Genomic DNA, 17,604 nt, shown 5'->3' on the forward strand with positions numbered 1-17,604 from the left:
TATTGTGGAAATGAGTCTGAATAAGTATGCTGGACACGGACGCTAAAGAAACGAGCTGATAGAAAATTCTTTAAGAAGACACCAAGGTTACCATCAATACCACAAGAACGAACTGTGCATAAAATATGGTAGCGCCAGGCTGTGTCATAAGCCTTCTCAAGGTCGAAGAATACTGTGATAACAGATTGTCGAGTGGCAAAGGCTGAACGGATATAAGTCTCTAGATTTAGGAGGGGAGTTAAGGTGCCGCGAGCTTTTCGAAAACCAAACTGTGAAGATGACAAAAGTTGCTTGGATTCTAGGAGCCACATAAGACAATGATTTATCATAATACGCTCAAATAATTTGCAAAGACAGCTGGTAAGAGCAATGGGGCGATAATCTTGAGGAGCATGGCCTTGCTTTCCCGGTTTAAGAAATGGGAGGATGGTGGCACTACGAAAAGAGGGAGGAAAAATACCCTCTGTCCAGATACGATTATAAATAGTTAATAATAAAGCCATGGCCTGGGGGGAAAGGTGACAGAGCATATTATAGTGTATGCCACCAGGACCCTCACAAGTGTTCTTACAAAGACGAAGGGCAGAGGACAATTCATGGAGCATGAATGGCGCGTTATATGACTGACTAGACGACAGCTTGAAGACAATTGGCGTACATTCAGTAGCAGTTTTAAGGGTATGGAATTCAGGTGAGAGATGAGAACCGCTACTAACATTACTAAAATGAAGACCTAAGCTGTTAGCAACTAGATGCGCATCTGCAACTGACTCTCCATCCAAATGTAGGACAGGGGAGGGCATGGGAAGATGTTTACCTGCGCGTATATGTTTCCAGACGGATGCAATGGGTGTATTGGCAGTAATGGTGGAAACGTATAATCTCCAGCTACGATGTTTAGCCCGTTTAACAGTCTTACGAAGAACCGCTCGGGCCTTTTTAAACAGCAGAAATGCACTCTGTTCATCCGGAGTGTTGCGTTTGCGTAGAAAACTCTTCCAACGTGCACGTTTAACACGGAGTGCTACAGTACAGTCCGAATCCCACCAAGGTACACACTTCAAAGTAACGACCTAGGAATCGCAGTCAAAGCTGCACTTAGAACTAACACATTAAAATAGGTGAGTATATCTAAAACAATGGGTAGGAAGAAGAGTGCATAGAAGGCACAGTTAAAGAAGTAAATAACGGCCAGTCAGCTTTCGGAAAACTCCATCGAGGGGGCCTGAGTATGGGGCAATATGTAGTAAGAGTAAGCCTTATAGGAAAGTGATCACTATATACAGTGTCCGAAAGAACGGACCAATGGAAATGTAAAGAAATAGAAGAGGAGCACAAGGAGAGATCCAGACAGGAAAAAGTATGAGTTTTGTCGTCAATATGTGTTGAAGTTCCTGTATTTAGAAGGGATAAATCATTATTAAAAATAAAAGTCTCAAGTTGGCGGCCACGCAAATTGGTAACGGTGTTGCCCATAAGGCGTGACGACAGTTAAAATCTCCTAACAATAAAATTGGGGTGGGTAATTGTGTTAATAAAAGAGATAAGGCAGGGAAATCGATAGGTTGGGAGGGAGTAAAATATATGGACACCACCGTAATCCATCGTTCGAGGAAGACACGAACAAAATGACACGGAACCGTAGTGTGAATGGATAGACGTTCTAGCGGAACTGTGTGATGAACTAAAATGGCGGAAACAGGAAGAGAAGCAGGAGAAAATAAGAAACTATAGTCAGGTATGGGTACTGGGGGGGCAGACAAACGGGTTTCTTGTATGCAGACTAATGTAGGACGATGAACTGCGAGAAGATAACGAAGGTCATTACGATGGGCCGTAAAACTTCTAAGATTCCATTGTAAAATAGACATGTTAAAATTTAAAAAACTAATAAAGTAAAACCAAGGGAAATAAAAGCTTAAGAAGAAAATTTACAATGGATAAAATATAATAAAAACGAATTTATGGTGGACTGGTATTATATATCACCGGGTTGGTTCGATAGTTGGAATAGGAGCAGAACGTGGAGGAGGTGGATGAGCGGGACGATCAGTATAGCCCGGTGGCATCGGAAGGGATAGAGGAGAGGGATTAGAATAAGAAGGAAGGGGGGCAGAAGGGGAAGGAGCTGTGGGAGTGGGAGGGAGATCAGAAGGAACAGAATGGACTTCGGCTGTATGGATTATTTTTTGTGGACTCATGGGTTCCTGCAATGGAGTCGCCAGAAACTCCATGATGTCTGTGAGGGTTTCACTCTCGACACTTGCTGGGAGTGTCATCTGTGGTGTCGGCAATGGAGTTGATACAGGTTGTGGAGTAGTTTGTGGGGTTGGGATAGGGTTGGGACTAGTTCGTGGAGTCGAGATAGGGATCTTTGATGGAGTAGTTGTCGTGGAGGGCAAGGGGTGGGAGGTACGCATTTTACGGGTTGGGGGGGAATATGTGGGTTTTGAGAAACCCTTGGCATCCGAAGTGGTGGGAGGAAGTCCACGTTTGCCAGAGGGAGGCGGGCGGCAGGCATCACGCTGTGGCAGAGAGAGTAATTGTTGTTGGAGAGACGAAGAGGAGCGAGGGGTAGCAGCAGAACAGGAAAGGTGTTGAGGAGAAGTGTTAGGAGTAGACAATAGAGGCGATAGGGAGGAAATTGGAGTGGAAGAGTCTAGAACAGAGAAAGAGTTGGAAAGATTAACCAGAGGGGTATGAGAGTGTGAAGTGGAGCAAGAAGAGAGAGAAGGGGAGGTGGAAGAGGGTAGAACAGAGACAGGGGGGGAGGAGACAACAATGACAGTCGGAGAAGAAGATGAGGAGGAGGTATGAGTAGAGACTGGAAAAGAGGTTGGGACAGTAGGGGAGCAGGAGACTGGTGATACCAAGGGAGTAAGTGTGTTAGATTGGGAGGTGACGGCAGAAAAGGAGTTAGAGGTTGTAATGGTGGTAGAGTGGTGGGACTGGGAAATGGGGGAGGTAGTGGGGACAGGACAGGCCACTCGAGCATATGTAGTATTGGTAGAGAATCCTAGTTCACGGGCACGTTGACGAGCTGCACGGAGGGAAAGACCTTCTTTCCAGCGAATCCTGGAGACTTCGGATTCGAAGGTATACACCGGGCAGTTCCGGGACAAGGCAGCTTGAGAGCCTTGGCAGTTCGGGCAGACCTGAGTCTTTGCTGTGCAGGCTGAGAAGGTGTGGCCGGGTTGGGCACAGGTAGGGCGTATTGATTCTGATCTACAGTATTTGGCAGGATGTCCATAGCGCCAACATGAAGAGCACTGTCGCGGACGAGGTATGTATTCTTTGACACTGAGTCGTGTGCCACCAATAATGACACAAGTGGGAAGATCGCGGCCCTTAAAACTGATCTTAGCAATGTTGGAGGAGTATTTCCGGCGCCCCTGAGGCGGAAGCATGTAACACTGAACGGACAGTACTGCTAGATATTGGGCTGACAAGATGGCTTGTATATCTGTGGAGCATTCTGAGAAACTGCGATCTCCTATAGATATATATGAAGGGATTAGAACAGTTCCCGTGCTGGAGTTTAGGTGGGGATCTGGTACTGCTGCAATGGGATGACCAGAATGATCAGTAAGCGACATCACCTTCTCAGCCTGCGCAGCAGTCTGGACAGTCAAAAGGCGGTCTCCATTTGGTCGTGATGCAAATGTTATGTCGGGACCTATCTGTCGAAGGAGAGAGAGATGGAGAGTGAGGTCATTTGTTGTCGGCTGGATGTTGAAGAACTTGGGCCATGTCTGGCGACCAAAAATTGATGTTACTGATGGTGGGTTTGGAAAGAGGGGGGAGGAAGGAGAGGGGGGAGAGAAGAAGAAACAGAAGGATAGGAAGAGGAGGAAAGAGGTGGAAAAGTAGGGGGTGGGGGATCCGCCTGTCCGGGAGAAGGTTTTGAAGGAGCATCTCCCGTTGCTCCTTGAGAATTTGTTAATTTATCATTATTGGCCATGGTGAGCCTAATTGTAAAAATCAGGAAATAAACTGGTCCACTCCTGAGAGCCCGGTCAGGAGTAAGGGTGAAAAATACAAGGGCTACCGTACCCATGGTTCCCCGAGGCCGTTAGCGACTGACACAGAAGAGACAGCCTTGCATCCCATCAGCACGGCTCTCACACCTTCGGAAGGTGAGAAGAAAGAAAATAAAAGAAGAGAAGAGAAGAAAAAGGACCAAGCAAAATTAGTAGGGCCAAGGACTGGGACCCAAGGGCGGGGGAAGCAGGGTATAAGGACACCACCCCCATCATCAGGTCCCAGTCCCAGACCCCAAAGCCCCCCCACGACTACAACGGGCTTGGTTTTGGGGGGGTAAAACATGAAAAGGATCTAGGAATAATTGTAAAAGATGATCTTAAGTCAAGTAAACAATGCAGAGAAGCTATAAAGAAAGCTAACAAACTAGTTGCATTTACAGGTAGATCACTTGAGTTCAAATCTGAAAATATAATTCTTACCCTGTACAGTTCCTTAGTTCATCCACATCTAGAGTAGTGTGTGCAGTTCTGGTCACCATATTACAGGAAAGACATAGAGAAATTAGAGAGCGTGCAGCGACGAGTAACAAGAGTGATACCCAGACTAAGGAACAAATCATACGAGGAGCGATTAAATGGGCTAAAGTTATTTAACCTACCAAAGCTCAGACGACGAGGGGATCTGATTCAAGTATTCAAGATTATTAAAGGAATCAATAATATAGATGCTGACAAGTACTTTGCCATTGATCGTTCGAACAATAGTAGAGGTAATGGGTACAAGATTATTGGAAAGCATTTCCAGTCAAATGAAGCAAAGCACTTTTTCTTTGACAGGGTTGTTAATATTTGGAATAAATTGCCCAGAGATGTCGATTGCATTACAGTGCTGACATTCAAAAATTTCTTGGATAAGTATCTTTCTTCATTACTGAATAATTACATAAGCTGTGTTTCTATATTTCAGATCGTGATGAAACCATATTAGGGAAATACTATGTAATTTATAATAACTGTAGCTTATTAACACTTGTAGTGTAGAGATATAGTATGACCGGATATAGGTTCTAAATCTTTCCTATGATAATTCCACGTCAGCTTTTCCATGCTGCATGGTGGCCCTTCTCACTTTTTTTCCTACCTCCTTCGACTGGAGGGTCTGGTGGGTGGGGGAGAGCCTTCTTGCTTTACTATCCTTACCTTCAACTTGGGGAATAAGATATCATAGTGATAGTCTTCTCTGTAACAAGCAGCCTCGAAAGGACCATTAGGTCTGTTTCTGTTTGCTTTCCTTTGTACTCCGTTGTACCATTCACTTTCATGCCAGGTGTACATGGGACAAGTTTCACAGCTTACCCTAACCTAACCTTCCTTACCCCCATGAGGCAGTAGTCACACACCGGTACCAGCGTTTATCACTCTCACACCTGAAGTAACTTGCCACATCTCTCCCATGATCGCATCACCTGCAGTATGCTAGATACTACTCACTACATTTGGTCAAAACCTTCTTTGCCCGTACACACCAAGGACATTTTTTATGTTTTATTCTTGCCTCTTTCACACGATTTAAACTAATTAGGGTAGTGGTCAACCAGTAGATAACTTATGAAAAGTTTTATTTAAGGCTCCAAAACTAAGTAAAATTGCAAGCAGAAAAGCACGAATATATATATATATATATATATATATATATATATATATATATATATATATATATATATATATATATATATATATATATATAAAGTTGCCATATTGAAGAGACATGCTAATTTAACTCTGAAACACGACAATTTTATTCAGTTAAGAAGGTGTAACTTAACTGCGGAATCTTAGTCCTTCGCTGATTCAAATCTTTTGGAGGTACAGTAGCAACAATGGATTATAAATGATTTTCAAGAGGTGTAGAGGCTGACGAAAATTCATTCCATCCCCAACAGCAGGATTGGCGTCAAACAATCTAAAGAAAAACTGGTGAGCAGAACAAAACTTAAAAGGTATCATGCTTTTGAAGGAATTAATGGGGGTTCTTTTAACCGTCTTCATGACCAAAAGCATATCTCATATGCTGATTATAATCATTTACGGGTAACAGAATTGAAACACGACAGACGCCCTGGCACGGAAAGAGTTGCTAAATATTCCTTAAATACAAGAGATGTTGCCTAATCTGATTATATTCGTAATGTGCTAGAAAATCACAATGCAAGGGAGTCATGATATGGAGGGTGCTAGTGATTCTTATTAACAATTTATTACAGGAAGCACGTCTGTCAACAGCAAGAATAAAGTATGTCATCCCGATCCTTAAGGAGTTGATCGATGATCTTTCTAAAAATGTCACAAATATTTTTCAAGTCATTTTACTAAGAGAAGTTCTTCTTGAATGCAACAAAAATATGACCTCTTAATAACCTCATGCATTATCATGTTAAAAATCTTACTTTTAATTCACTGACTGACCGACTTGAAACTACTTGCTCTTTTGTATGATATAGACTGCAATTTTGTTGGTTAACTACTCCTAGACATCACATGTACTTTTAGCGTCATACGGTATCGCTTGGTAACAGCCGACGCAGTTTTTTGGTGTCATTCTAAACGAGGCTATAATTATAATAGTGAGGCATCATGACCGGCAAGGCTCGTGAAGCCAATGGGTTGAGCTAAAGGCAAAAACAGCGTGATAAAAACTAAGAATTTCGTTGGATAAGCGCATAGGGACGTCCGAGGTTCAAATGATATACAGGTAATGTGCATAAAGTTCGGAGTCCCGAACACCAAAAGGCTTGCATAGTCTAGCTTTAAGCATTTGGACTAAAATACCTTTTCAATAAAAGTGAAACTACTCGTAAGGTCCCGTAATCCTTCGTAGGAGTTGAGAAATCGGATAGGAAAAGTATCGATTTCTTTTCGTTCATCAGTCATAACTACAAAAAAAAAAAATACACGCGTGTTGCGTATCAAAACGCTTCTGAAACAGGAAGATGCTTTTTCATACTTAGAACAAAATTCAGCAACAGTCGTTGAGTTACAGCACAGAAACATTCTCAGATATCTTCTCATATATGTAAAACTAAGTTTTCATGTTGCTCCATGCCATGTAAGCATTTTACGCATGCAGTATCAATAATCGGGGAAGTCATTATCATGTAGCCAAAAGTAGTTTAATAATATAGCTAATCAAACTAGCTTCTATAAAAAGATAACTAAAAAAATATCCTAAATTGTTAAGACGAAGGAATGAAAAAGTGTAGTCACAAGAGGTAAAAGAGAACAAAAACAATAGAACATTTGCGATGAAAGGAATTTCAGAGTTTTTTACCCAATAATGCTTTCCGCACTGTACTAGCGAAACGTTTGTAGATGGTGGAATGCAGTAATAGGTATAGGACTCCGATTCTCCTGCCGTCTCTCTCTCTCTCTCTCTCTCTCTCTCTCTCTCTCTCTCTCTCTCTCTCTCTCGTTTCTGGACTTTTCCCATTCCTAGATTTGAGCCGTAATCTTTGATTAAAATGTTTGTCTTCAGGTTTATTTAAACTAACAGCTCTGTATTCTTAGTTTTGAATACATCCGTGGCTACACTGAAATCAATAAAACATATGATACTGCATGTGGAATAGCAGAGTAATTTCTTTGTGTACTGCACCACCTGCTTTCCACCACACTAACACCATTACTACTTCGCCACACTTGCACCACTCATACACTCGTCCATCGTTAGCACTCTCAGCATCACTTTAGCACTAACGGTTCATCGACAGCATTGCCACAATAGCACCATTAGCAACTACTCTCTTGAACCACACTGCCATCAGCACCACCAGTGCCTAGAATACGGCTACAGTAATCTCTTGACTGCACTAACGCCATCCCATATCTATAGAGAAAAGAAAAGTTTGTAAAATTCTTGACGATTTAACTTGTTTCTTAAACTGGCTTCCTGGCATAATAGTCCTCATCCATAAATTATTTCTCAGCACTGACTTTGGTTAAAAGAATCAGATGATTACCTAAAGTTCCACCTGTCATAGGGTTAACAGAGGTAAAAAAAAAAAAAATAGGGTTCTGAAAGCATCATTGCAAAGCTGATTGCATGAGCTCATGCAGTACTTCTCTGTGCAGTTGTACATTTGATTTTTCACTCGATGTCTGCATAATGAACAGAGTCTTCACATGTTATGTGGATGTGAATGACATCACTGTATAAAATAGTTTCCTTCCAGAAAGCTATAGAGTCGTTGCCTCCTTTGATGCTCACTGACGTAATTGTGGACAACCTACTGCGACAATGTAGGATAATAAAAACCGCAGCAACAACGTGACACAGAATAACCATGAATGACAGTACCATGTATCTATATTTAAAAAAAAATCTTGTCGACATACCTATATATATATATATATATATATATATATATATATATATATATATATATATATATATATATATATATATATATATATATGTACACACAAACACACATACCCGGCTTTGCCCTGGTAAAAAAAAAAAGGCGAACACTCTAATCCTATATGTTCTAGTTCAGTTTTTCTTCTTATTCCTTATAGACCATGTACCTCTTATGCTTCTGAAGAGGGATTATAAGAGGTCCAGGAACTTTCTATTTCAGCTTTCGCAGGCTAACAAACAGTATTTGAACGCACTTGTTTACTATTACCGGTGACCTCAAATGACCTCGGAGGTCAACCTCACTTAGCCTATGTCCGAACTGGAGGTGATGTGAGTCTCTGTGCCAATAACACTAGGCAACAAAGATTTTGTTACAGAAAAAACTTAGGTGTTTCTAGGTAATTTTGGCACGCTGATTTCAAATCAGTATTTAGAATTTTTCTATCACGTTCAGATTTTGCCTAATGATATACTTACTCTTGGATACCTGGCCACTTACTGGCTAACTCATTTCTGTGCATTTCAGTTTATACAAAGAAACTTCTGTGGAATTTCAGAATGGCATCAAATAGACGTGCTTGTGTGAATCACACAGACAATTTCTGCTATGTCTGTGGACAATACTCATGTATACAACAGCAAAGAAACATAGCAAGAGCATCAAGGACGAAAATTGCCTACAAGTTCTATTTTGATTGTAAGGGACTGGACACCACATATTTGCTGTGCACAGTGCAATGCAATGTTAACAGCTTGGCTGAATGGTAAAAGAAAGGCAATGCCATGCGCAGTGCCCATGACTTGGCGTAAGCCCACAAATCACCATGATGGTTATTTTGGTATTACAAAGACAGCAGATTTCTCAAAGAAAAATAAATCAACTATCAACTACCCAAAATGTCAATCAGCCTTAAAACCAGTACCACATGACGAAGCAAACCCACCTCCTATTCCACCACCGATGGTCACAGACAACAGCTCTTTTGAAGATCTTTCTGAAGATTCAGCTACTGAAGTGGAAGCAGAGAAACATAACCCTTATGTTCCACATGCAGATAGTCCCCACATATAGTAAGTCAAGCAGAGTTAAATGACTTGGTGCGCAATTTGGAATTAACAAAAGAAAAAACAGAGTTGCTTGGTTCCAGACTTCAAGAATGGAGTCATCTGTATCCAAGCACCAAAGTTTCATAGTTTAGTCATCGTCATTTGAAGTTTTCATTATTTTACTTGTAGGAGAAAAGTGTTTGCTTGTGCAGTAATATCAGTGGTCTGATGCAAGAGAGATTGGGTGTGGCTATGGTCCCAAAGAGTGGAGACTTTTCAATGACCTCAATAAAGTGAGTCTTAAAGCTGCCTTACTGTGCAAGGGCAACAAGAAACCTTCAATACTTTTAGCACATGCCACAGGTCTTAAAGGGACTTATGAATCCATGGAACTACTGCTAAGGCTCATCAAATACAATGAGTGCACACATTAAATATTTGTGGCAACCTTAGAGATATATCCTTGCTCCTGGTCTACAGTTGGGCTACACGAAACATAATTATGTGCTTTATGTGACTCTGGAAGAACAGAGTGTCACGAATCAAATTCGCGACATTTCCCTTTTGTGAGAAGCCACGAACTATTAGTGGAAAACTCACTGTGTATCGTTCAGTTAACCGCTCATTCGGACGGAAGCTTTGTCAAATCAATTTTTCATTGTCATACGTGATCGTCTTTGTGTGAGATTATTAGCGCTTCCGCTGAGCAATTTGTTTTGGGCGCGTTTCGTTCACTCGACCATTAAAAAATGCGGCCTATCGCTCCCATTTCTTTCTCACGAGTTTACGCAGTCGAGTGTTTGCTGTGACGGAGAGAGGTCCTGTGCTCCAGAAGTGAGAGAGAGAGAGAGGTCAGCTAGTACCCAGACTCCGCTTGACACAGTTTCTCCAAGCTCCCACCCTTAGCTCTCCAGCTTTGGGTGATACACCGCATTCATCGACCAGTATTTCCTTTTTGTATTTTCCTAGTCTTAAGAGTTTAATTAAGGTGTTTTTCCTAGGCGTAAGAATTTTGCTCGTGTGTGAGTGAGTGAGTGCGATCTCATTAATTTGATTTGAAATGTAACGTTAAATTTATTTTTGTAATCAATAAATTTAACAGTTCTTTTTCTTGAGCTTAATGTAATGTAAACTCTTGTTTCATTTCTCCACAATTAAGCTTATTTTCCATATAGCTCCTAGCTTGCATAAACGTTTGCCATTCATAACTGGTACTTAGGCCAGTCTTGTATTAAACTTAAAATCCGTTGTGCCTCCTAGGAGTTAAGCACCAGCAAGAGCCTGATATTATTATTAGTATTAGTTATTTATTGTCAGGGGTGAAGTAACTTTCTCCAGAGGCTAACAGTACTAAGAAACAGCAATTGAGTAATTAGTCTCTGCTGTGTACTGTTGAGGAAGTTTATAAATTCTCGTTCTTAGAGAATCGTGCGAAGATGTCAGCGTAAAGTAATCGTTGCTTGATTTAGTAAGACAATCATTGTCCCTGCTCTTCAATATTATTGAATATTGTTATCAATTAAATAATAATAAGCATTTATTTTAAAAACACCGCGATATTTTAAAAACCCCGTGACAATTGGCGACCTCATTCCAGGATATTAGCTCCTAGCTCTAAAGCTATTCACGAGATAGTGCTCACTCGTTCATATTTAGGTATTTATAATTAAAGTTTATAGGCACAAGTTTACTGGTGTTTACCGTTAATTTAGCAAGTGAATTTTTGCTTTGTCAATCCATAGAGTACTTAACTCTATTTAGTTTATTCTTGGTAACGCCAGACGATTTTATTCGCTCCTGGGAAGTCGCCGTACCCATTGTGTTTATTATTGAGTCTTCCCAGTCATTTGCATTTTTGCTCTAATCTTTGCCAGTTAACTAGATAAGACTGGTCACCACTAGCTTGTGTCTGTACTCTTTACTTGTGTTTATTAGTAATAGTTTGCGAAGCAGTCAGTACTCAGTTTCGGTTTGCTTAATAAATTAGCGCCATGGCTACCGCTGTATTTTTACAGGAAGCCAAAGAAATGGGTCTTACAGACCCAATTGAAATTAAAGAGTACATACTCTCATGGCATAATATGGACCAGCAGCGCGAGAATGATGCCCGTGAAGAGCGTAAGATTCAGCGCGAATACGAGCGAGAACAGCGTCAGGAACGCGAAAAGGAGCGCGAATATGAGCGAGAACAACGGGAATACGAGCAGAAACAACGCGAGCTCGAGTTAGAAAAAGAGCGACAACAGCGCGAACACGAGCAAAAACAGTGCGAACTCGACTTAGAACACGTGCGGGAACAACGTGAATATGAACGTGCCGAACGTGAGGCACGAGAAAAACATGAACTTGAAATGCTGAAGCTCAAGCAAGATTCCTTGGCTTCAGATACATCTGGTGTAGTTGGTCAAAGCTCCACGAGCGTTCTCCCTGCACATGTCCTGGCGACCCCACGCATCAAGCTTCCTTCATACAAGGAAAGCGAGCGAATCGAGCTGTACATAGCTCGTTTTGAGGACATGGCAGACATGTATCAACTGGATGAGGCAGCTAAGCGGCTCCAATTTCTTAGTTTATTTGAGGGCCCTGCCCTCGATATTCTCCACAGAATTCGTGGAGACAATCTCACATATGAGATGATGAAAGCTGCAATCATTAAGGCGTATGGTCTCACAGTAGATGACGCCAAAGTTCAGTTTATGCGAGCTCACCTCCAAGACAAGGAGACAACTGTTCAGTTCCTCGACCATCTCACTGCTTACTTAAATGAGTGGATGGAGAAAGATGAAACTCCTTCCACGCGTGAGGGGATAATTGACCTCATGCTGCGTACACAGCTAGAGAGGTCGTGGCCTGCTGAGCTCATAGCACAGCTTAAGATCTGCCAGGTGAAAGATGCCAGCCAAATGGCAGAGAAGGCTGACGCATTCTTTACTGCATACGGGTACTAAACTCGTAAGCAACACACCTGGAACAGAAAACCTGATAAGTCTGGGAATCCGTCTCAGACTGAACCCCAGCAACAAGGCCATTCTCAGAATAATGGCCAAGGTCCAAAACCGCAGTGGAAGGACCAGGGGTAAAACACTCAGAAACCATAGTGGAAGAGGTACAACAAGTACCCTAACCAGCAGCAGTATCAGCCACGCAACCGACTATCGGAACAAACTTTTTCACCACCAGCTCAAAAGAGGCAGGAAGCGAACGCAGCCTTCATTCCTCAGCAGCAGGACGGTGGTCAAGTCCCTACCAGTATGGGTACTCCCCCACAGTTCACTAGTACCACAGTGACAGTGAACCCCCCTCCACAGATGGCCAATGTTCCATCTTCCCAACATAATCCTCAAGGCACAATGTTTGCCGCATCAGTTCAGCAGCCTCATGAGTGGCTAGCTGCTTCCTCCACAGGCCCTCCCACAGGTGACAGTACCTTCCTTGTTCAGCCAGGGTTTGTGGGAGACATTCCTGTGAAGGTCCTGAGAGATAATGGTTCCTCAGGTTGCTCTGTCAAGCAGAGTCTAGTTCGGCCTGAGCAGTATACAGGTCGACAGATCCATGCAAACCTTATTGATGGATCAGTGAGATTGTTCCCTGAGGCATGTATCCAGGTGGCATCTCCATTTTATACTGGTACGACACTCGCAGTTGTCATGCCAGAACCCTTATTTGACCTCATCATTGGCAATATTTATGGTGTCAAGGATAGTTGCACCGAACATGACGCTACTCAGACTTCGGCTGCTACGGTAACACGAGCCATGGCTGAGGCTCCAGACTGTGTCACCCCAGTGATCATTGAATCGCCGCAAGATCTGATGTGTAGTCAACTTGTTGTACAAGAACAACATTCTGACCCGACACTTGCTGCCATGCGGAACAAACAAAAGGGTCGAGTGATTAAGTATTCACGGGGAGGTCGAGCCAAGTTCCTTCGTAAACAAGGACGGCTCTACCGTGAGTCACGAACACCCAAGGGTGAGGTTTGACTGCAGTTTGTCGTTCCCGCCAAGTACCGCCAAGCAGTGTTACAATGGGGTCATTGTTCAGCCTCAGGAGGTCACATGGGCAAAAGGAAGACCCAGGGCCGTATCCGAGCTGACTTTTTCTGGCCAGGGATGGGACGAGACATAGATAGTTTTGTCCGTTCCTGCAGTGTGTGTCAAAGTAACACCACTAATTAGGGACATGTCCTTCCTGTGCCATTCGTAACCACACCTGTAATCTCTGAGTCAGTTGAGAGACAGGGTAGTGGTGAAGTGGGTGCAGACCTGACGTCTCGCCCATTGGCCCCACAGGACACATTATGTCCAGGGCCTGTACAAACATATTATGTACCATAGGTTAAGGGGGAAGTGAGAACTCCGCAGAGGCGACTCGAGGCTATGGAAGACCCAAGTTTGCACAAGGATTCTCAGCTCCCCGATACTAATATAAGTACTGTAGGTTAAGGGGGAAGTGAGAACTCTGCAGAGGCGACTCGAGGGTATGGAAGACCAGAGTTTGGACAAGGATTCTCAGCTCCCTGATATTAATATAAGTACTGTAGGTTAAGGCACAGGTTGAGGACCCGTGTGCAGTTCGAGGCTATGGAAGACCCGAGTTTGCACAAGGATTCTCAGCTCGCTGACAGTAATCGTGTGCTATAATTAATGGCGACCTCGAATGTACGAAGCTTAGGCTGTCACTTGTATTTTTCAGCTAGAGCGTACTTTTCGTAGCATGGACTGATTGCTAGGCAGAGAGAGTAATTGTAACGTAATAAGAATTTTGTCTCATTGACACTTTTGATGCTCCACCTTAATTGGTTTTGCAGGTACAGCAATGGGTGTAGCAGTTTTGCTGTGCGGGCCAGCTGATCGTCTGCCGCACGCTGCCGCCTCTTCTCCTCTGCCTTCGTCGTCGCCATATTATTTACTGTGTCATTTTACATGTAGGTACAGTTACACTACAACTGTCACACCTACACCGTGTATTACATACACCACGCTACACAACAATTAGTTGTCAGTGTAAATGTAGCGAACTTACGCTCAGTTTGACCTGAGTACAGGATTTTCACCGTCGTCACGGAGTTTTTTCCCTCAAGCTTGCTTCTATTAACGTAAATACGAGTTTTTTTTTCGCTTACTGGCGACAGCGACTTTCTCCTGTAGCAGGATAGCACACACACCACAGTGTGAATCTTGTGTGACTGAGTTAGGATGTGTACATATATATATATATATCCGCATATTTTTTCCCATAAGGAAAAAATTTAATTTTGTAGGGGCGTAATGTCACGAATCAAATTCGCGACATTTCCCTTTTGTGAGAAGCCACGAACTATTAGTGGAAAACTCACTGTGTATCGTTCAGTTAACCGCTCATTCGGATGGAAGCTTTGTCAAATAAATTTTTCATTGTCATACGTGATCGTCTTTGTGTGAGACATCAGCGCTTCCGCTGAGCAATTTGTTTTGGGCGCGTTTCGCTCACTCGACCGTTAAAAAATGCGGCCTATCGCTCCCATTTCTTTCTCACGAGTTTACGCAGTCGAGTGTTTGCTGTGATGGAGAGAGGTCCTGTGCTCCAGAATTGAGAGAGAGAGAGAGGTCAGCTAGTACCCAGACTCTGCTTGACACAGTTTCTCCAAGCTCCCACCCTTAGCTCTCCAGCTTTGGGTGATACACCGCATTCATCGACCAGTATTTCCTTTTTGTATTTTCCTAGTCTTAAGAGTTTAATTAAGGTGTTTTTCCTAGGCGTAAGAATTTAGCTCGTGTGTGAGTGAGTGAGTGCGATCTCATTAATTTGATTTGAAATGTAACGTTAAATTTATTTTTGAAATCAATAAATTTAACAGTTCTTTTTCTTGAGCTTAATGTAATGTAAACTCTTGTTTCATTTCTCCACAATTAAGCTTATATTCCATATAGCTCCTAGCTTGCATAAACGTTTGCCATTCATAACTGGTACTTAGGCCAGTCTTGTATTAAATTTAAAATCCGTTGTGCCTCCTAGGAGTTAAGCACCAGCAAGAGCTTGATATTATTATTAGTATTAGTTATTTATTGTCAGGGGTGCAGTAACTTTCTCCAGAGGCTAACAGTACTAAGAAACAGCAATTGAGTAATTAGTCTCTGCTGTGTACTATTGAGGAAGTTTATAAATTCTCGTTCTTAGAGAATCGTGCGAAGAAGTCAGCGTAAAGTAATCGTTGCTTGATTTAGTAAGACAATCATTGTCCTTGCTCTTCAATATTATTGAATATTATTATCAATTAAATAATAATAAGCATTTATTTTAAAAACACCATGATATTTTAAAAACCCCGTGACACAGAGATGATAAGAACCACTACAAAATGGCATGAATGGCCATCCAAAACTGAACATGTTGGTGAAGATAATGTACAGCCTACAATATCCAGCACTGGTTGATCCTCTGAAAATACATCTCTTTGCATTCACATCTTGACTTCTTCCCTGTGAACCTTGGTGCTGCAAGTGACTAGCATGGTGGGCGTTTTCACCAGATTTCTGCTGTGGAATGCATGTATCAAGGGAATTTCAACTCGGATATGATGAGTGATTGCTGTTGGTTCCTACAACGAGACAGCACTTACCCCACATACGACAAAGGATGAAACTATAACAAAGTTTCACGTCACAATAGGAATATGCCTGTCATTAGTGACAACATCTTCGCGCTTTGGGTGGATGGTTGAGCGCAGGGGTGGTAACTCCGCCAATGAAAATCCACGTCTGTTCTAAGCCAAAATAAAGGAGGAAAGACACCCCTGTTAACATTACTTAAGCATCGCTGGCATAAAATACGGCACAGAAAAATTAGTCTGCTTGGTTATTAGTCGCCGGGGAAGGAAAACGAAATAGGGGAGTCTTTGGTTACACAAAATCTGGATGTGATAGAGAGATTTGGTTATCAGATCTGCATTCAATATCACTGATTTAGTGGGAAATAGTGGTTCCCATGTCTGTAACAGAAATAAAAGTTGAAATTCGTTGCTTGGTGTAATTGGGCTGCTGGGTCCAGTCGTTCAAGCGTGTATTACCGGTGACCCAAATAATCTCCGACCAGTGACCTCATGACCTCAGAGGTCAACCTCTAAACTGGAGGACGTGTGAGTCTCCACGCCAAAAATTGTGTTGCAGGGGTACCCGCCGTTGCCCGGGCCAAAAAAGAGAACGCTCAATCGATGACCTCAAATGACCCAGATCTGAAATTTGACTCCCCTAAAACCATCCTTGGGTCACCCTGATCCAAAATACATGTTTATATGGGTCTGGGGGTCTCTGACCGTTGGTATGAGCCTGACTGAAGGACAAACAAACAATGCTGCCCTATTGTATAAATAGATATAAAATTAAAGTTCACTGGTGGAAAAGTTTAGAATCTTACATCGCTCTGAGTACATCCATTAGTATAATTGCCTGACATAATGAACTATAGGTGGGATCATTAACGCTACATATACTGTACATCATACAACGACTGCAGTTATATGTACTTATTTGACAGACTTCCCAGCGTACCCATCCAGTATATATATATATATATATATATATATATATATATATATATATATATATATATATTCAAAACTCAGCAATGGAACACTATGAATTCTCTCCTCTCTTTCTCGGTACACGCTTAAGCCAAGAAGGCTGGCATAATGTACCAATGATAGGAGCATTAACAGTGCATTTAGGGGGAGGCGGTGGCTCAATCGGTAGAGAGTTGGCCTGCAGTCCTAACGGACCCGGGTTCAAATCCCACTGGGGCAGGGAACAGTTTAAGGATTTGAGTTTCATAAATATCAGACTTTACTGATCTACCAGAAGACCCGCCGACATGTCGTAAAAATATCCCCGCTAATACCAATACACCAGACCCGTATGAGACAGCCCTAGCATGTATTCAGTATGGACGGTGGGTGTTAGCGCCGAAGTGGTGACATGTAGAGGTGTATGGTATGTAGGAGGACTACTGGGCCTTGAAGGCAGGCTGTGAAGCCTATGCCCAGAGTCAGTCACATAAGAAAAAAAAAATTAGAATTTACAACACTGATTCAGCCAGTCGGTGACGCTAGAATGGCGCTCGCTCCAAATGTGTTGATGTCATGGCGCCTACCTGTTATCTAACCTCCTTGTTCCCAACCAT

At 42.4% G+C, this 17,604-nt stretch overlaps 1 pseudogene; it reads right to left on the bottom strand.

Moving 5' to 3' along the window:
* Positions 1–3,016: 3,016 nt before the first annotated feature.
* LOC145406399 (protein sax-3-like) overlaps positions 3,017–17,604 on the bottom strand; it is a 558,017-nt pseudogene continuing 543,429 nt past the window's right edge.

Source organism: Coenobita brevimanus, chromosome 70 (assembly GCF_032717465.1).
Source record: "Coenobita brevimanus isolate Jiangsu-jjx chromosome 70, ASM3271746v2, whole genome shotgun sequence".
Classification (NCBI taxonomy): domain Eukaryota; kingdom Metazoa; phylum Arthropoda; class Malacostraca; order Decapoda; family Coenobitidae; genus Coenobita; species Coenobita brevimanus.